This window comes from Schistocerca gregaria, chromosome X (genome assembly GCF_023897955.1).
Source record: "Schistocerca gregaria isolate iqSchGreg1 chromosome X, iqSchGreg1.2, whole genome shotgun sequence".
NCBI classification, from domain to species: Eukaryota; Metazoa; Arthropoda; class Insecta; order Orthoptera; family Acrididae; genus Schistocerca; species Schistocerca gregaria.
The window spans coordinates 376,268,460-376,290,551 of NC_064931.1; positions in this window are offsets into that span (position 1 = coordinate 376,268,460).

Genomic DNA, 22,092 nt, shown 5'->3' on the forward strand with positions numbered 1-22,092 from the left:
ATCTTCGTTAGTGATTGAAGTATTCTGACCGTTTAAAGCTGAAGCGTACTTTTAAATTTCTTAAAAGAGTGATAAGTTTTGTCAAATTCATTGTACCTATTATTACACGCCTGCGCCTATCCTAAATGCCACCGTTCTACCGGTGTCGTATCGTTAACTACGCACAATTCGCCTGTGACATCACACACACACACACCAGTCTCACGCGCCGAATACGCTGCCTCTTCGACAACGCTACCCATGTTCCATCGGTCGGCTGATGTAGTACGGCCTCGTGCACGTGTTCCCTTTGTAAACGCTGCAGGGAATACGGCACTGCGATTCATGCGGAACAGTCCACTGAACATGAACCTTAATGTGTGCAGCTGCTATCACGTTCCAAAGTGTGGGTGAGTTACAGCAATACTAACGTAATGAACAGTGTCTGCAGCACCGCCTTCCCGTCAAAGATTTTACGTAGATTCTACATAGCTGCGACCTTTCCTTGCTAATATAGAAGTCCACATTTATTTTTTTCTATTATTGTACCCTACCATTCTTTTAGTGGCAAAAACCAACTACACTCCCCTTGACATAAAAGAAATTGTTAGAATGTAGTCAGTTTAACATCACTCTCGTTACACCTGTCTCCATAATTATTGTTGTCCACGCTAATTTCTCTACTTTTTCCATCTAGCTTGAAGAACTGCCACCTGGGGTACTAATTCTTTTCTATTTAGGGGCGGACATGTAAACGCTTTATCACTCGCTGCCACATATTACGGCTAACCAGGAAGCTCTGTTGACACACACAGTGTGAGCAGTAAGTCATCACGCACCACTATCGGATCACTGCCAGATCACCGTATTGAAGTTGACAATACTGACAAGGCTCTGCGTCATAATCGCAAGCACGACCCAGGATCCGCTGACGCACAATCCAGTATAGCTGACTGGGAACAGGTTAGACTGGCCATTCTGACACATTCCGATGTATACGTCCCGCGACTGAATCTTCTCTAGTGGGCCCAGAATATATGGCTGAAATAGCTCGCTTTGCATTGTTCATATACTGTCAAAACGGCTAATCACCATCTCCATTTCAGGAGTTTGCAATTACTTACAGTTTAAATCCAGGTTAAACTGTTTATACGACATCACATTTTTCTTTAAGGTTATTAGGTTTATTGCTGTATTGTAATAATCCATAGATTATTATAGTTTAATGTAAATGTATTCACTTGTTATTTTCAGAAGGCCTTCGATTTGTGTTACTAATAACTAAACTGTGGGTTCTCTGTTGGTTATAATTTGATTTCCTCAAGAAAATATCTGAATTTCGTGTCTTTCTACATATTTATTCGTAATTCTTACAAGTTCAAGCGATCGCAACAAATTTTCAGATACGTCATAGCCGTGACGTACCGGTCATGGAAGAACGCGATATAATTGCGCACGAATTTGACGGTAAATTACATCAGCGTCTAGTTTTTGCTGCCGCCACAACGCACAAAATGGGACAAGTAACAGTGGTGCGACGCTTTAGCATAAACTTAGGAAGTCCACAAGACTGTCAATGGCACTCAAATGCAAAGACTTGTAGGCACTGGCCGTACTTTTTATTGTTCACAAATGTTTCTAATATTTATCCGTAGAGAATTAGTCATAGGATAGTTGAAACAGTATTAAGTAACACAGTAACTAAAACGCAGGAACTGTGTTGTACATTGATCAGATGTAGTCACTACGGTTATTGAAATTTCGATTGAAAGACCATTTCCACGTAATTGAAACACACGAAAATATCACTGAGAATCTCCAGGTAACCCTTACAGTTTCTCTTTTTGTGACTGTCGACTCTCGCTGTTTTTGTCGTTTACTGACTCTTGTTTTCCTCGATTCGATGGCAAAGCAAGGAATCAGCTTCAAGATCAAATTAGTAATTTGTGGTAAGGTCTTATGGGACCAAACTTCGGAGGTAATTGGTACCTAAGCTTACGCACTACTAACGTACACTAAGGACAACACACACACACACACACACACACACACACCCTTGCCCAAGGGAGTACTCGATCGTCCGACGGGGGGAGGCTTCAAGATCAAACGGACTTAATTAGAGGTGTGTAGCTTCCTATCCGTTTCTCAGATCTGACAAGCGAATGGCCCGATCCAATATGTTGAAGCCTGTCTTGAAATTTTTCACTCTGGTAGAATACCTGAGGGAAATGCGCTGTCAAAATTTTAGCTGCTAAGGCTCACTTGAAGTATATTTTTCTTTTAATCTCAAAGTAATTAATTTTTGTCGTAAGAAGAACCGCTTACAACAGCCATCTGTACAGTCCTTCTGGCCTAGCGCTCGAATCGGCAAAGCAGGAGGTAGCACGGTGTAGTGCAAAGTCAAATTTGCACACACGTGAATTTCTAGTACTTGAACTGTACCAAAAATGTCTCACTTCATTAATTTTTGGAATAACTTGCATTTCATATCGAAAGATAAGCAGTTCCATATGTAATTATTACACAAGTGATAAGCAAAGGAAAGAAAATCAAGGCAGTTTATGATGTTAGATTACGAACGACTTCCACCAATCGCAAGTATAATTTGATGACATTAAATATTTTATAGCAGTTCTTGTAGCACAGTTCTTGCATTAATTTGTGAATAATGCATATTTTGCTGTTCCCCGCTTACTCCGTGTAGTCGTAACAGAAAAACGAAAATATCAATTGGATAATAAAAATAAACATTTTTCTTACGCTAGGCACACCCGACAAAAGAAAAAATTAATGCTTTCAGGCACTTCACAGTAACTACCAGTTTTATTTAGACATTACTGGAATAGAGAAAGAAATGGTCAAGGCGTTGTTTGGCATATTGTGCTGCTTACCAGACGTACGTGATCAAATTCGTAACATGTGGTTTTGTAGATTCAGAATGCAGCGATGGTTGAAGTTCAACAAAACTGTTCCACCGATAAACCTGGATTGACAAAGCGCTATCGGAAACTGTATTGCCAGACAGTTATCTGAAAAAGTATTTACACTGTTGAAAACTTATGTTAATCTGGAGGCTGAATCACACCATTAGTTCCAAATTATATTAACAATCTTTTCATCGTCCTTCCAAAGACAGAGTTGTTATTTCCAGGCCAAGAGCACAACAAAAGCAATGAATTATTCGCTGCAAATGGTAAAAATACGTTTCGGATATAAAATTGAAAATTATTCTCTCTCATTTTTTACAGATTTTGCTTCGAAAATTTCAAGACTTTGGCAAATAAACAGTCCTTTTTTTACATGTTTGCTCCAAACTTGCCTTGATGTTCCTGAAGAAAGAGGTAAAGTTGCGGAAACAGTAAACTACCGATCTTATCACTGGCATTGTTGTATAGGAATATGGCATAGCATACATAGCATTGCAGAAGTGACTCCGTCTGTTTTACACTCGATATGATAAATGGAAGTTTGCACGTAACGTGGCTGATGGGCTTCATACGCAGCTTTTAGGGTTAACAAGAAGCTTAGTCTTTACATCAGCTACGAATTTCTCTACGATATTACCTATTAATAAAATTCCCTCTACCTGCGACTTCCTTTTCCGTATAATTTCCTGAAGCAATTTAACCAGGCTGAAGAAGCCTGGAAATCAGTATTTTTCATCTCACTTGCAATTCAGCGCAGCCAGTCTTGTAGTGCTTTCTCAGTAACGGCACGTTGACTCTCAAAAGCAGTTTTCTAATAGTTTCTCTTTCACATTTTTGCAATTTTTATTTCTGAGCATATTTCGTACTTCTTGTACATCTTTCATCCATTTATACAACTCATGTTCAGATTCTACGAAACGAAACCAGCTTGGCACATTGCGCAAGCTTAAGCGTCTTCTCCCTCATTCACTAACCCAAAATTTACAGCTTTTCCTTTGCCACTGAATGCTAATGCCGTTTATGTTTTCTCTGGGCTTTGTTGGTACTATCTTCTTGTTCTGGACTTCAATTAGCACAACAATCATGGATTTAATCACAGTTTACGGAATTGTTTGATTTATTTCCCGTTTTTCTAATGTTACCACAATTTCTAACAAAATGTTGACATCTTAGGGTGAATATCCAGGGAATTAACTAACAAATAATACACGTCTTTAGGAAAAAGTAGGTTATTTCGATTGTATACCACGATCATAATATTTTGTCTTTGTAGGACTAAAAACGTTGATTCAGTTCCACATTACTGTGAAACACTGGAACCTGCACAAATACAGATGCTACAAGCAAGCATATGCTAAGAAAGTACAAAATTCAGTTTTGTCTCTATTGTTAACATTTAGCGATACCGCAAAGGCAACTGCTAACAATCATGGACATTAAATAAACTGCAAATTCGATCGAATAGTAACTATAAACCGCTGAGATAGAGAAACTATCAACTGAAATTAAAACTCTCTTAAAAAAATGGTTCAAATGTCTCTGAGCACTATGGGACTTAACTTAGAAGGTCATCAGCCCCTACAACTTAGAACTACTTAAACCTAACTAACTTAAGGACATCACACACATCCATGAGCGAGACAGGATTCGAACCAGCGACCGTAGCGGTCGCGCGGTTCCAGGCTGTAGCGCCTAGAACCGCTCGGCCTCCACAGCCGGCTGCTCATTACAAATTACGATCGCGTAGTGCAGTGTTATCTGCTTACTGATATGGTGTCTACCAAGGGTATGTGCCCGCCACGTTACACAAGAATTGTCTGCAACAGCTAGGTTGGTCTGAAGTTAACCCCAACCTCCTGGCGATCAAGAAATTTGGCAAATTTCCATGATTTTTTTTAAAAACGGCTTCTTTGTATCCAAGCAGCTAAAATTTTAACATTGTATTTCTTTCGGTGTAACCTTCCTCTATAAAGAATTCAATGCAGGTTTCAACATCTTCAATTGAACATTTCCCTCGTTAATTATACCGAGTATGTATAGACAGATACAGAACCCGGCTCAGTTCTGTGTGTGTTGTAAATCATTAACACTGTATCACATTTGCAAATGAGACTTGCGAATTGTGTAAGAACAGATTTCACGATTCGATCAGGATTCGTCCATAAAATAACTTCTTCACTAAATGTGCCGCAGATACATCAGACAAGGGAACCAGAAACCATGCACTCTAGTTGTTGTTTGGATCACGAAAAGGGCGCCAACGGAGTTTCGGGTGACTTCGTAGAAAATGGGAAGAAATATTACAAGCGCTTCGTCTTACCTACTTCGTGGCTACCTAGAATAGCCCGTTCCGGTAAACCACACTAGGTCAGAGAACAGAGCATGGCGCCGCTGGCCATAGCAGATGGCGTGACATCACAGCCCGCAGCCGTTGCCCCAGGCTCATGAAATAAGTCATCCACACCACTAAACAGGAGCCGGAAAGCCCCCACAACTTTCAGCTGATTCGCTGCAATTTCGAGCAAGAAGAATCCGTCGTTATCCTTGTATCACTAATCACAGTTCATTTAACTGTGTAAAGATTTGAAAGAACAATGGCTGAATTTTGTGGTGTGGTATTTTAATAACCAAGCAATAAGTACGGTGATTTTACTATTGATGTGGGTCTACTTACATTTTGTAAGTCATAATACAAGGTTAACTGACATTTCGGCTTCACGTCAAACGTATTTTTATCCACCAAATTGGGTGCTACAAAGGTTTCTCAAACTTGAGTTCTTTCAACAATTTTGATACGCCATCTAATATTCCGCCATACAATTTTGCTAATTTCTTCCCGTTTGTATACCCCAAAAAGTTGTTTTAATCAGTTAACGTTTCGTAAATGTGCTGTAAATTTTACTAAACACACTGACTACAGTTCTTACTTGGGCAAAATCTACGACGGCTTGTTCAACAGTAATACCTTCCTTAGTTTTTACATGAAAACTCTTAAAGATTTTTAACTAAAAGAATCGTTATTAACGATCTACGTATTTGTTTTTCATGTTTGCATATATTCAGCCTTTTTTCGCTAGAGGGCTCCGAATTGTAGGGTGTAATATGGCAGTGTGTAACGCAACTATGTCGGTGTGTGGGAAACAGTGTGCTGTAATCGAGTTTTGAATTCGAAGAGATGGTCCACACGTGGAGCACCCCATCCTATATCATGACAATTTCAGATCACAAATGACACCTGCGACATCTGTGACAAGCCGACGCCTTGAGTTCACTGTATCGATCAACTCCATACAGCCCATACTTCGCCCCATCAGATTTCTGTTTATTTCCAGATCTTCAAGAACACCTTCGAGGACTGCACTTTGACAGCAATGAAGTGATGCAAGCAGAGGTCAGGTTGTGGCTCGATCAACGAAGTCAAAATTCTACAGTGACAGGGTGTAAACAAACTGTCCGAAAGAACAGACGCCACATACATAATTAAGGGCAGGCTGGCCAATGACCCCTTCAGTGGAGATGCACTCTACGCTCGGACTCATAGGCGATTTGACAAAATGTTACGAGTAATGAAAATAATGGGCAGGGGCAACACGTCATTAGTGTGTGTATAAGTTGAGAATTTGAGTCTGACGCGAGACGTACTAAGATAGTCCGTGCAGTTACGATAACCACCGTGTCCGGATAGCTCAGTGGTCAGAGCATCTGCCCTGTGAGCAGGAGACCTGCGTTCGAATTCTGGTCCAGCACTAATTTTCAACTTTCTCCATTGATGTAAATGAATCCTCAGTAGCAGCTAACTGTCAGGAATTCCTTTGCGTCTTGATCTATAATGGCTACATGATCAAAGTGGTGTTTCTTCTTTCGGACATGTGCGATTAATATAATTAAGGTGAGGGTGGCGAATGATCCCTTCAGTGCATATTCACACCTCTCTCGAACTCTTACGGGAATCGGCAAACCGCCGCGAGTAGTGAGGACAATGGGCAGTGCTCACTAGCAGCTAAATGTAACTAATTCCCTAGTTTCTTGATTCATAATAGCTGAAGGATCAAAATCGTATCGGTTCTTCCGAACATGTCCTAAAGAGTAGGCACCACGTGTGTGTATGAAATCACCGTTTAACATGTAGCTTTCAAGTTGCCTCATTTGTTGGTGTATTAGCACGGACTGCCCAACACGTCTAAAAGGAATGGTGCGGCAGCATTCGAAGATGGGCTAATACGGCTTGAAAACAGTGGTGCTAAAAAGATCCTAACTGACCAAAAGCGAAGACGCCTATTCAATGACAGTCGAATTGCCTAACTACTGTCAGTCTCAAGCGGTTTCCGGGCGAATAGCGATAAGGAAGCTGCATGAGAAGGACATTTCGACCGCGGTGATTTGTAAAATGATGTTGGCCTGAATGGCACATAGATTTGCTCGTTTTCAATCGGCCAAACGACACAAAAACTAGACAGTAGTAGATCAGTTGTATGTAGTGTAGTCTGAATTGTCGTGATTTTCCCTCTTTTTCTAATGATACAGGGCGTAGAGTGTACAGACAGCTCTAAGAAACAAGTAACGCGGAGTGTGAGGAAGATTTAGTTGACGTGGAGGAGGGCATTAGAGACGGAGCACAAGCTCGGATTAGGGAAGAAAAATGGCTCTGAGCACTATGGGACTCAATTGCCGTGGTTATTAGTCCCCTGAAACTTAGAACTACTTAAACCTAACCAACCTAAGGACATCACACACATCCATGCCCGAGGCAGGATTCGAAACTGCGACTGTAGCAGTCGCACGGTTCCGGACTGCGCGCCTAGAACCGCGAGACCACCGCGGCCGGCTGGATTAGGTAAGAATGGAGGAGGAAAGCAGCCGTGCCCTTTCGAAGGAACCTTTCCGGCCTTTGCCTTAAGCGATTTAGGGAAATTACATAAAACCTAAATCTAGATGGATGGAAGCGGATCTGAACCGTCGTCCTCCCGAAAGACAGTCCCGCGTGTTAACCACTGTGCCAACTCACTCAGTTTTAGTTTAGGCCGGAGGTGGTTCTGTGATGATCTTGTAGTGTCAGTCGTACCATGACTGGGGCCCACTCATTCAGATTATTGTGAAAGTCGATCAAGATGTATAATTCAGAATTCTCAGTAATCTGGTGTTACACTTTTTCTTCACCTTCATTATTAGTATACGGCGAACACTTCTGTCTTTCATAATGGCAACAGGGTAGTATACATACATTTCTGGTCCGATGAACACTCAGGCGCCGACTCACATCTTGACATTTCTGTAAAATCACATGATCTTCAATCCCCCCTTAAATGTCTGGAATTATTTAGAACGGTGGGTGAGAGATTGCAGTCATCATCCCTGCAATTTCGAAGTTATTTGGAATCTAACTGTGAATAACTAGCTTCAGCTGGGTAAGACATACCGGATGGTTATAGTTAAACTTTCCCTATTTAACACGTTATAACACGGAAACTAATTACTATACGGTAGCATTAATGTCGAGGATATGGGGAAGAGATATGACGCAGAATCAATTCAATTGAAACACTTTTAACGTGCTGCTACTGAACATCATACCACTACATACCGGTACCATTACTGCTACAAAAGGGGCTCAATATGACAACTCATCAGTGACTAGAACAGTCTGAAAGTGCAGGATTGCATTCTGCACAGCAGAACGAAGCATGTCCGTATTTTTGCTGCATACCTCTCTTGGTGTTCTGCGGTTCATATCAGCACATGTTTGAATGTTCCACAGGTAAACCCTGTCCTTCGTGTAGCCCTACAACCAGAAATGACAGTGAGTGAGATCAGATGATCGTGCGGGCCAAGCATTTAGAAAATATCTGCTGATAATTCGATCGTTTTCAAATGTGTTTCGGAGAAGCAGGTGAACTTCACGAGTGACGTCCGGTGGGGGCCCATCTTGCATGAAAACTGTTAAGTTCAATGCGTCTATCCCGTAGAGCGGGTATGACATGATGGCGAAGCATATCGCAGTAGCGCTGGCACGCCACACTGCAAGTCTTAGCTCCTTGAGCACCAAGAATGGGCTAATGATGAACGTAGCCGTGGGGCCCAACCATACGGTGACACGTTCACCATGCCGAGGAACAGCATGCATAGTGACTGGAGGTGAAGATACCCACACTCGGCAATTCTGTGTGTTCACCTCAACCGTCAGAGAAAAATGAGCTTCGTCTGTCCATATGATGGTCCAGGGCCAACCCTCGTCAACTAAAAGCCTTGCATGAACGTGGAGAGCCACGTCAACACGTCGTTTGCATCCTGTGCTGCAAGCTGCTGTACGATATGGATCTTGTACGGATACCATTTGAGAATGGTTCGTAGCACCTTCCGTACAGTGGAGCAACGGATGTTCAACTGTCGTGACACAGCACGCGCAGTGCCTGACGATCGGGAATTGCACGCAGCGTAGTCAGCCATAGCAACAGCGATTTCATCAACCACCTGTGGTGCAACCGGTCACTGGCCTCTTCCCGGAGCGACGCCCAGTTATCCATGTGATTCAGACTTCTTCATCATGCTCCGCACAGCAGGTAGAGAAAGAGAACCCTTCCGTAATCCTTTTAACCGGTGATATCCTCGAAATGCAGCTCCAGCATTACTGTTGTTTTGGTAACAGAGCTTTAGTAATAATGCCCTGCTCCTTTTGTCCAAGCTTATGTTGACACGTCAACAAGTGCACTGCGACTGATCACGACACCTGGTGGCCACAATTGGCACTGGACGTGGTGCTGTGGCGCATAGAAGTCATGCACCCCATACTGTGGACATTAAGGCTACCAAGTTTGGTACTCGTATAGTAATTAGTTTCCTTTTTATAACTTGTTAAATACGGTAAGTTTGATTATAACCACCCGAGGTACATGAAGGAGCTTGTCAAATTTCTCATTGCCGGATTAAGACCACTACCACGGCTAGGGGTAATATTGCAAGGTATTGGTATGATGTCTCGTTGAGATGACTAATTTCCAGCATGCTTATTAACCGTAATACTGAACAGAAAATTTGGTAGTACGCGAAGCAGCTAACCTTAAAACGGTGATTGGAGTTCCTTTCTTCACATCCACACAACGAAATTCAGGCGTTCTTTGGTCCGAAGAACAATTATGGAAACCTACATCACGCTGCAGCGGCGCTACGCTCGACTTCTTAATTCAGTTTCAGGAAAGACTTTCGTAAAGTGGCGCTACACTGCCAAAGACCTTCAGTCAGGGCAGAAGGTAACTGTGGCGTTATGATGACGTGGAGAGTCCTGTGTAGCAGTTTCCTGACTTGACACAGCGTCACCCACGTGGGTAAAACGTCCCCTTAGCTGTTGGCTGACATCTCCCAAAACATATATGAACACAAGAAACATTCAAGCCCCTGATTGGCCGAAGCGTGTGAGGCCAGAAACGCCACCGTCACTGGTCCACGAGTTTCGCGGCATCAACCCCAGCTAACGGTCGCCTGTCGGTCATAGGTCGCAGAAAGTGTTGCACTAAGCCTAAATTATTGTCAAGTAATATCAGCGTCATAGTCAACAGGCTACAGAGTCGGTCGCTAAACTGTTGATAATCGTAGTTATTAAATCAAACCTGAATATTATGATCGAGAATCTTTGCAACATGTTATTAGACAACATCGGAAAAATATGCTGTTTAATATCGGTAATTATAAAAACATTTTGATACTGTGCCGTGGCCTGAATTCCAGACAGATATTAAAGCTGGCTGCCTTCAAATTTACTTGAGGTGTTCATTACTGAAACCAAGTTCATCCCTGTCCAACGATTTCACTCAATAGTAGCCCGACATTTCAACGAGTCCAGGAGCTGGCACTAGCAACTGGTGCGAAAGGCACATCATCTGTACAAGACGTTAGGTAGCAGACCTCTGTGAAGAGCCTTGAGGAGTTGTGAGGGATATGCAGATCTCCAAACACAACTCTCTCGTGTATGGTTGGTTTATTGCAGCTAGACGTTGGAGTACACAGTTCCCAACGGAAGGGGAGTTTTGTACTCCGCCCAGTAGCCACCTACCTTTCTCACTGATAAAGCGATGAAAACTTCGACGAGGGAGGTATGAGCAACACTATTTGCTTAACGTGCGCGAACAGTATTCACTTTTCCGATCAAAATAAATTTAATTCAGCACATGGCAGAAATTTTAGTGTACCTTTATACGTAACGTATTTTCTTCCCTCTAATCAGTATATATTTTCATGAGTTCCTAGTGAGTACAATAACTGGGAAGCATCTAATATGAATTTATGGCTCTCTTTGCTTTCTTCTGGATTTCTATGACAACGCATTCTACTTTAGCCAACGGCCTTTCTGCAGTGGTACCACCAGTTCCCGTCAGATCACCGAACTTAAGCGCTGTCGTGGTTGGCTAGCATATGGATTGGTGACCGCCTGGGTCTGCCGAGTGCTGTTGCCAAGGGACGTGCACTCAGCCCTTGTGAGGCCAATTGAGGAGCTGCTTGACTAAGAAGTAGCGGCTCCGGTCACGAAAACTGACGATGTCAGGGAGAGCGGTGTGGTGGCCAATTGTCCCTCCTTATCTCCATCCAATGACGCCTATCGGCTGTGGATGGCACGACAGTAGGTCGGTGTCGTTGGGCCTTCTGAGTCCAGCTCGGATGGAGTTGTTAGTTGAGTTACATTCTGCTTTGAATGATCTGTCAAACTACTGACATAAGTTTAATTGTATGGCACTGACCCTCAACACTTTACTTCGTCTCCACCAGACTTCTCTGCTAATTAATCGTGAGCTGGAGGATCCATTTCCTAGTCATCCTGAAAATTTTCAAAGTGGGTATCTCTGCTACTACACAGTGCGATCCGCAGGTAGCCCTGTGGATAACATTCAATACTATCTCTCATCGGCGACCCAGCTGAGTGTTAAGGTAGGTGTGTGACAGCGATCCTCAATCCTTTCAGTGCTGTAGACGTGATACGGGCCGCAGTCATCGAGTATAATATTTTTGCTAGTAGTGAAAGTTTAATGGTTTGAGCTCTTAATGTATTTGGATCTACGACATGGCCCAATGTGGTGTATTGGATGGGGAAAACTAACACTGAGGAACGGTTGAGAAACACTGACGTTAATTTGTAAAAAATTGGTTTATGAACTGTTTACAGCTTAGTTAATTTAATTTTTGTGTGTGTTCCGCGGATCATATTCCTGACAGCTCCCTATGACGTGGAACGTGACAGTAGATATATTTTCTCTTTGGAAACGTAGCTACGTGCTTTCCACTTGCAAAGCTGTATGGTTTAAAAGCTTAATCTACAACAAAAAGTTTATACAGGTAATCAATCCACATACTGACACTACCGGCCCAGAAAGCCATTTACCGAATGTAGTTTGTTTTTAAATTTTTCACTATCTGCTACCACCTTTAATTCGTAAGGAAGTTGGCCAAATAAATTTATGTCTCCATACTTTTCTTTTTCCATTACACAGTAATTTCAAATAGCAGACACTAGATGTTATTCCTGTTCCTTGTTTTAATATTTGTGAAGAAAACTGATCAGCCAGAACATTATGACCACCTACCTAATAGACGATATGTACACTTTTGGCACGATAACAGTGGCGACGCTTTGTGGCATAGAAGCAGTGGGGCCCTGGTAGGTCACTGGACGGCGTTGGCACCACATCTGCACACACACAAGTCACCTACTTCCCATATATTCCGTGGAGCGGGCAATGAGCTCTGACGCCACTTTCATTCACATCCATCATGTGGTCGATCGGGTCCAGACCTGACGATTTGGGGGCCACCACATCTACTGGAACTCGCCACTGAGTTCCTCGAACCACTCCATCACACTCTTGCACTTGTGACATAGCGCATTATCTTGTTGCAAAATCGCACTTACGTCGGGGAACATGAACGTCATGAAGGAGTGTACGCACTCCGCAACCAGTGTACGATACTCCTTGGCCGTCATGGTGCCTTGCGCTCCTGGGCCCATTGATGCCTGCTCGAATGTTCCCCAGAGAATAATGGATCCGTCGCCAGCTTCTTTATGTCCCGCAGTACAGGTGTCAAGGAGCTGCTCCCCTGGAAGACGAAGGATTCGTGCCCTTCCATCAGCATGGTGATGAAGGTATCGGGAGTTATCAGACCATGCAATGCTCTGTCACTGCACCAACGTCCAGTGTCGATGGTCAAGAGCCCATTTCAGTAGTAGTTGCCGATCTCATGGTATTAACATTGGCACATGCATGGATCGTCGGCTGCGGAGGCCCATTGTTAGCAGTGTTCGTTGTAATGTGTGTTCAGACAAACTTGTACTCTGCCTAGCATTAATGTCTGATGTTAGTTTCACCACAGTTCACTACCTGCCCTATTTTGACAATCAGTCCCGCCTACGGCGTCCTACATCTGTAATGAAGAGTGTCCGCCCAAACCCACGTCCTCTGAACGTGTTTCACCTTGGTTTCGCCACGTGTCGAAGATACTCACCACAGAACTCCTTGAACACCCGACAGGTCGTAAACTTTGCGAAATGATCGCGCCTAGCCTCTGGGCCATCACAGCCTGCCCTCAGTAAAACTCAGATAGATCGCGCGCCTTCCCCATTCAATGCACGGACAGAACGCTCTCTGATACTTCGTGCCGCGTGCGTGGGTCTGACTGACGTTTTAGCCAGGCGACGCTGCTATCACCTTGACGCGTTCATATCGATAGTAGGACTTTTGTCATAATGTTCTGGCTGATCAGTTTACACTGCTGATTACTAAGGCTGCCAGATTACTCACAACGCAATTCTTGAGAGGCTAGGTGCGATATGCGGCTGTTGTTAAAATTCCTGATTCTCCTCACATTTGCCTACTTAAAGGGCCATACGGGGATGGATACCTGATATCATCCTGACAGCGCGTGTTTGTGTCTACACGTGGAATTACCACAGAAAATTATTCCATATGACGTCAATGAATGAAAGTGGCTCCGAGCTGAAACATAACTACGCAGTCGAGTGTAGCGACGGTACACGTGACGTAGGCTTTCATAATTAAAGTAAACTAATTTTAGAATGTTTTAATCACTGAGATCTGCCATAACGCAAACGCTGCTCAACTCAATTGTTTATTAAGATATATAATAACAGTTTCCAGTTATAGTTTTGATCAGTATGCTAGCTCAGGAATTTTGAATAATCCACTTTGTTTAAAATTCAACGGATATTTGTTTCTCTGTATTCTATTATGGACATTTACCAAGTATATTTCATTTATATTTTCTTTGGTGTTTCAGCTCTGTTGGTCTTGATTATTACACGTGCATCATCAGCAGAAGACCAAACAGGACGCTATTTTCTATCAGTCAGATTTAACCAATTACTCATGACACGTTGAATAGAATTAATTTTAATATCTGCAAAAGAATATTGTAATATGTATAATTATATGCCTTAGATGGATCACAAAATATCGTGGTAGGTGAAATCTTGTAATTTATATATTTTAATATGCGGTCTGTGAAACAGCACATAATATGCTTGTGAAGAGATCCTAGTGGAATCCAAATTGTGGCTCAGCTGGAATCTTGTAATATTTTAATCTTGGTCAACCATTCTTAAATTCATTATCTTTTCCAAATAAGTTGGCAAAGAGACTAATATTGAAACAGATCGATGCTAGCTAATACTGCCAGTTTCCAAAGGGGGATCTAGGACACATACCTTGTGAAAATGATACATTAGGCATATAGCTGTACAGCAACTATGTGAAAGAGTTTTTTTTGACACTGCGTTTGAAATGTTAACACCCACATGTGGATCTAGTTAGCTACTATCCTGGAAGGCGTTGGAGTGATCCAGAATTGTTTGAATGCCTGGGGCACTAACTGTCGCGTGTGCTGCAATATTTTACCCTTTTGAGCTACGTGAATTTTCCAGTTATGTTTTAGTATTAGGGACAATTTCAAATCATCAGGACTATTCTGGGAGAATCAGGTGATTAGGACGGGTGACAGGGACAGGAAATCGTGTTCAACTGTTGCAAATGTGTTATCCGAAAATTACGTTGAGTAATTAATCAGAAAGTCTGTGCGTAAAGGTGATATCTTAGATTCCTGGTCACCAACGGGCCGAATTTTTCGACATAATTTAAAACAGACTACGAGAAATCAAACGGCCGAAGCTGCATCGCCAGATAAAACTGCAAATAGGAACGTAAAAAACAGGTACGAAAATACCAGTATTTCCACTTAGCAAATATGAAAAAGCAGATTCCATATTACCTGAGCGATCAACACGAAAATTTCATCTCTAGAAATGAAAGTGTTGTTCATAAATGGACAAAGTTCAAGAATGGGTCGTCGAACAAACGCACAAAACTATAGGTCTATACCACTGCTGTTGGTCTGTTGTAGAATTTTGGAAGATGTTTTATGCTCGCGAATTATGGAATTTCTGGAAACCAATAATATAATCCGTAAGAATCAGCGTGGGTTCCGTAAAAAATTACCGTGGAACACCTTTCAAGTTGTGTAGCCCTACGAGGCTCAGAAGGCAGCGAATTCAGGCGCCCACGTTTATGCCGGTTTCTTGACTTCCGAAAGGCGTTGAACACAGTTCTGTACTGCTGCCCAGTGATCAAAATACAATCGTACGGACATCAGACCAGCTGCGTAACTGGTTCGAAGAGTATCTAGCAAACAGAACGCTGCCTGTCATTCTCTGCCTGGAGACATCGTTATGACAAGACAAAAAAGCTTGCTTTAAGACAACAACAAAATTCTAAAACAGTTAAAATTTTGAAAGAAAATCTAAACAGGTACCAAATTTTTTAATGACGGTCGGTCTGAGAATAAAAAGCAGTTTTTATTATATCACCTGCTTCATAGATTCAAATATACATAAGTGACTATTACACACGGAAATAAGAAAACGATTATTCCTTGTTAGCATTGTAACTGCTATTAATTGATAGAATATCATCGACTCGTTTCAGATAAAGTCGGATTCGCTTATCCGATATATGCTTTCCTGCCGCACGTAACTTCTTCACTAGCTGCATTTGAGGCTGGTACACGAAACACTATTTTCTCTAAAGTAGCTAGCTTTTGATTAGGACTGTTGTTAAGTTTCCACCACTTAAGCGGATCATCGTCATAACCATCCATTCAGAAAAGCTCCTGGAACTGACAATCTAAATAGGGAACTTTTCAAATACCTACTAGAAGAAGTTAATATAGGATTTAGATTTTGATGTCAGCAAAGAAAGTTACCAGTGGAGTGGAAGAAAATATTAGCAATGCCCATTTTCAAAAGAGGGCCAATAACAGCAGTATAAATTAGAAGAATAAGTCTCTTAAATGTGGCATACAAAATACATGCGACGACAGCAGTAAAGAGAATGAGAAACATCGTAGACAGCATGTTACTAGAAGAACAAACCGATTTTCGGAAAGGAAGCTCATGTTAAAACAAAATATTATCATTAAAAGAAGTAAAAAATAAAGGAGAGAGTACGATTTAAAAATCTGCATAGTCTCTGCAGACTACAGCAAAGCCTTTTGCAGTGCACACAGAGGAAAACCATGGAATATTACGGAAATCATTACATCTCACCAAAGTTATCCGAAATACTTGCATATTTCGATCAACGATTTATTTAAAGACAGACTCTGGAAATATCTCGCAAGAAATATTAATAAAGTATTCAGACTAGCGTGTATTTCACCGACGCCTTTTAATTTATGTTTAGATAACGTTGTGAGAAAATGGCACCAACGGATTGTGACATTTGATATAAATGACAGCTGCAAAGAAGGAAATTGTATGTAAACACGTTATGTTTGTTGACGACACGATTCTAGTTGCTGATAAAGGAGATAATTTACAGACAGCGCTATATAAACTATATAAAATTGCAAAGCAGCAATTATGTCGACAAATGTCACCAAGTCCATTGCATTCCAAGGCCCACAACCTTTAAGATTTATATTCATGCTTGAAAACACAACTGTAGAACAAGTTAATACCTGCAGATTCTTGGATTGTATCATATCATATTTCAGTCTAGTGGATATTGAAAAAAATATTCAGGGATTCAATGTAATATGTAGCATGATCAGAAGAACTCTAATGGAAAAAGTACTAATGCACCAATGCTAAAATTTTATGAAGTTGTGGAAATTCCCTGTGGGCTACATAGAACTGAATACTGGACTATGAATTCTACAACACGTAGTGAATTCCAAGCAGCCAAGATGAGAATTTTGAGAACAGTCCATGGCGTAATAAGAAGAGACAGATTAAATAATGAGACCATGAGGAATAATGTAGGAATTTACAACTTAAATAAAACAGGAAGAATGGGCGATGACTGCGTTCCCAAACAACCGCTATAGTACGTCGCTAAAGGAAGACGGAAAATTGGTAAACCCAAGAAAAAATGGGCTGATCAAGAAATCTAAACGGACCACCTGGTCCAATGCTTGGGAGAGAGGATGAAGACAAAAACAGAGTAGCACATTACTGACATAATATTATTCTCGTTTACCGGTAACTGATATGGTGTCACAGATTTAATGCACAACATTTAACGTCTCGTCTCTGTCAGCATCGGACATCATTTTCAGTGTTCGGAAGCGTGGCCTCAGAAGTTTTGCTATTCTGTTCAATGTCCTAAATTCTAATGTCTCCTCCATGATACGGAGACACCAGTCTTTCAACATTAGTAATACTTACAGCTAATAAATAATGCCAATTTTGTATTGGACTGCCAAATACCAGGGTCACTGAATGTGTTGTTTTGACTCTGATACGCAGAGCGTATTAAACAAGAAAAGTGGATTTACAATAATTTAAAAAATCATACATCTGTATCTTTGGGCCTCGCGTTGCAAAAAGTTTTCAGTTGATAAAGTAAACTCCGTCCGAAGAGGCCCTGAAGGCCCAACGGTACTGACCGACCGCAGTATCATCATCAGCCTACTGGATGTGGATATGTAGGGGCATGTGTTCAGCACATCGTTGTCAGTTTTCGAGACTGGAGCCTCACACGGACTGAGGGCACCCCGCTTGTTGACAGCGCTCGGCAGACCGGACGGTCACCCATCCAAGTACTACCCAAGCCCGACAGCGCTTAATTTCCGAGGTCTGGCTGGAACCGGTGTAGCCACTGTGGAAGGCCGTTGGCTTTTCATTTTATGAACTCGTAGCAAAACAAAGTGAACTGTAGGCTACTTCTCACCTTCGAACACTTCTGTCGTATGTTTGAAAAGCTCCAAAAATGTCACGAGTTCTTTTACGATTCCGTTATTGTAATCATTATGTTTCTAAGGGACGCCCTTCTTTTGAAGATTCTCCATGATTTTGTCGTACTGGCTAACTACAGACTGTAGCATTCTAAATAGGCTGTTCTACCTCGCCCCGTTCGGTGACAAATGAAATCTTACTGAGGTGCCATGGATTTTCTTGTAAACTGAATAACGTTTCCGCACTATGATTCTTCATAAATTAGCAAGATTTTTACTTCTCAGAAAATTGAGTTGCTGCCAGTACCATGTCTCTGAGTGTCCAGTCCTGATCAGCAAAGTGTGGAGTAACAGATAGTAATACCTTTTCGAGGTGAATCAATCCACAAATCCGTTGTACATCCACACGTCTCCACAGCTGTGGCGTGAACGATGCTAGTCATCTACTCGCCGTATTTCATTGGCTTGTCTTTCATAGTTTCGTGTCATCGACTTAGGATGAGGCAGAATGTTGAATACATTCACCTGTCCAAAGTCGGAAACGATATTTAGAAGCTCCTGGCATAAATAGCGAAATCATCCGCCAGATATTAATGTAAATGGATGACAGCATACACACATTTCTACGCAACTAGTCTTTCACTGATGCTGGCTACGCTTCAGAACGTTCCACTTTGCCTCCCGACACGTGCCTCCAGATGCGTTCTGATGAATGTGTAAGACAAGAGAGCAGAGCATCTGCCACAGTACATGTATCCAACATGAATTTACTAATGAAAACGTGACTGTACTAACGAGAATCTCTCCGATACGTTGCTACGGCAAACTTGTTTCGCATTTAGAATCTGGCTTTCCTCTCACACTCCCGTTCATCACCGATAGAGGTGGCGAGTGGTTAGCACACTGGACTCGCATTTGGGAGGACGACTCTTAAAATTCGCGTCCAGCCATCCCCCTTTAGGTTTTCCGTGATTGCCCTAAATCGCTCCAGACAAATTCCAGGGTGGTTCCCTTGAAAGGGCACGACCAGCTTCCTTCCCCATCCTATCGCTGTTATATCCCATTCCCCATTTCAACCAACCAACCAGTCTTCGTCTTCTGTTCAGGCGACATGATCCTGCAGCGAGTGAACGAGCGGCTATCGGGTAAGAGTAGACAGACGGTCGGGACTTTCGAGCGAGGCACGGTCAACGAGCTTAGAGTGAACCGTGTTTAATTGGTTCCCGTGTCGGAAGCAGTAACAATAGAATCTTCTGGACTTCCCCGTAACTACATGCACCTAGCATTTCGAGGGTCACGCATGCCAGTTGCAGACCTTTAAATAATGACATAGAATAGCGTATGGGGGACGTCAAGGGAATTTCATAGGACCATTGCTTTTAACAATACATGACCTCGTGTATAACCTCAGAATTTCTAGTGGAGTGCCGGCCGGTGTGGCCGAGCGGTTCTAGGCGCTACAGGTCGGAACAGCTCTTCCACTACGGTCGCAGGTTCGTATCCTGCCTCGCGCATGGATGTGTGTGATGTCCTTAGGTTTGTTAGGTTTAAGTAGTTCTAAGTTCTTGGGGACTAATGACCTCAGAAGTCCCATTGTGCTCAGAGACATTTGACCTTTCTATTTTCGACGTTAATGCATTCCCTCTTATAAGCTATATCTTTAGGGAGCTTGATGTAACTAGACCCTCCATTTACTTGATCATAGACATGTGTATGGATGAATGCTTTAGCTGACCCTGTCACTTCCATCTCCGAAAACCGGGCCAGTACAGCACTAAAGGTGGATTTACGAAACCACTCGGCGATTGACGTGCTCAAAGTTGTCACGCCATCCGCCCCCCCCCCCCCCCCCCCCCGCCTTTCTCCAAAGATAATGAAGATTTGTAGACTTGACTCTTCAATGCCAAAGGCAACTTTGGAGGGGGATGGATGCGACAGTTCGACGCAGAGCACAGAACAGCTGTGCTACCACTACTTTGAGGAGCACCGTTTCCACGACAGGATGCACGCCCTTAGAAACACGACAGGGTCGCTGTACCCTCCTGCATCCTTGTGAACGAGATTCACTTCGCAAATGCGTATTGAATCTCAGAGTATACTAATTACGATACAGTGTCACGGACCTGATCCTTCACGAAAAGGACGGGAGAGGGAACTGCAGCTAGCCACAGGATCATCTGTAATACTAATACTACCTCTACTATTATTACTACTACTACTACTACAGGGTTATGTCCATCATGTCGATGATGGAGTCGACGGGTTGCACAGGGGTATGCACCGAGGTACACACACCTTCCGTTCTAAGTTGTAGGGGACCTCAGATGTTACGTCCCATACTGCTCAGCGCCATTTGAACCACTTTACTAGTGGAGTATAAAGACAAGTCGCAACCTAGCAAAGTAGTGAAATGTAGGAAGACCTCGAGTGTATGGACGCTTGGTGCAGCGATTGGTTGCTAACTTTCAACATCAACAAATGTGACTTATTACGCGTAAATTGGCAGGAAGGTCCATTATTTTATGATTAAACGGTTGCAGAGCAGTCGCTGGAAGCAGTTATGTCTATTAAAAATATGGGAGTATGTGTGCCGATCGATTTAAAATGGAACGACACACCATGTGAAAGGCAGATGGCAGAATGACATTCATTCGGAGCACTGTCAAAAATGCACTCTTCCTAGCAATACGTGAACATTGCTCGTCAGTCTGGCATTCACACTAGATAGGACAGATAAAGGAAGTAGAGAAGATTCAAACAAGAGCAGCACGTTTCGCTCCGGGTTCAGTTAAGAAGAGCGAAAGCGTCACTGAAACGCTCACCCGAGTGAAGTAGCAGGCGGTAAAAGAGAGGTATTGTGCATCATAGTGTGGTTTGCTGTTAATACTCCTAGAGCGTACATTCCTAGAAAGATCAACTAATATGTATCTTCCTCTTACCTATACCTCACGAAGAGACTGTGAATAAAACATTAGAGAGGATTGAGTTCACACAGAGGCTTATCAAAATAATTCTTGCAGGGAACCATTCGCTACTGGAACTGGAATTTGGAGAAGTGAAATTTGTACACAAATTACCCTCCATCACGCTAGTAAGGTGGCTTGTTGAATATAGAAGTAGATGTAGATGTAGATGCTTATACTGCGTTTGATAGTTACATTTGGAGCGTTACTGCGGGAAGCCATGAACTGCGCTGATTTCAAGTTGAATTGATAACACATATTGATGTTGCAGAAGTAGAATGATCTGTGTGTATACTGACACAAAGGACGAAATTCTTTGCCGGCCTGGGTGGCCGAGCGGTTCTAGGCGATACAGTCTGGAACCGCACGACCGCTACGGTCGCAGGTTCGAATGGATGTGTGTGATGTCCTTCGGCTAGTTAAGTTTAAGTAGTTCTAAGTTCTAGGGGACTGATGACCTCAGAAGTTAAATCCCATAGTGCTAAGAGGTATTTGAACCATTTTGAAGAAATTCTTCAGCTACCGTAGAAGATTGTGCACCTATGGCTCTTCAAATCCTGACTGAATTCAGTAAAATAAATTAATTCCGGAATGGTTATGGGTGTTATCACAGCTGTTATAGAATGGATGCTACCTGTCAGTAGTCTTCCTTTCTCAACAAGTGACGAACCCGAAAAAAAAAAAGATTCTGAAGTTCCTATGCAGATCCTACCCTCAAGACGAGAAATAGGAAGGACCGAGCATGAGATTTAACTAATGCCACTGATTCTGTGTAAGGAAACGCCTTCGGTGACAGTTCCAGTTACTGTAAGATCTTTGTGATAATCCAAGTGAATCACATTTTCGGATCTTCGTTATAATTTGATAAACAATGATAAACTGCAACTATTCAAGAGAAGAACTGTACATACCGAGCTGCTAAGTATGAGTTTTGTGTGCTCCAGGAACTGTCATTAATGACAGTAGGTAGAGAATATACCTGCAGAAATTACAGAATA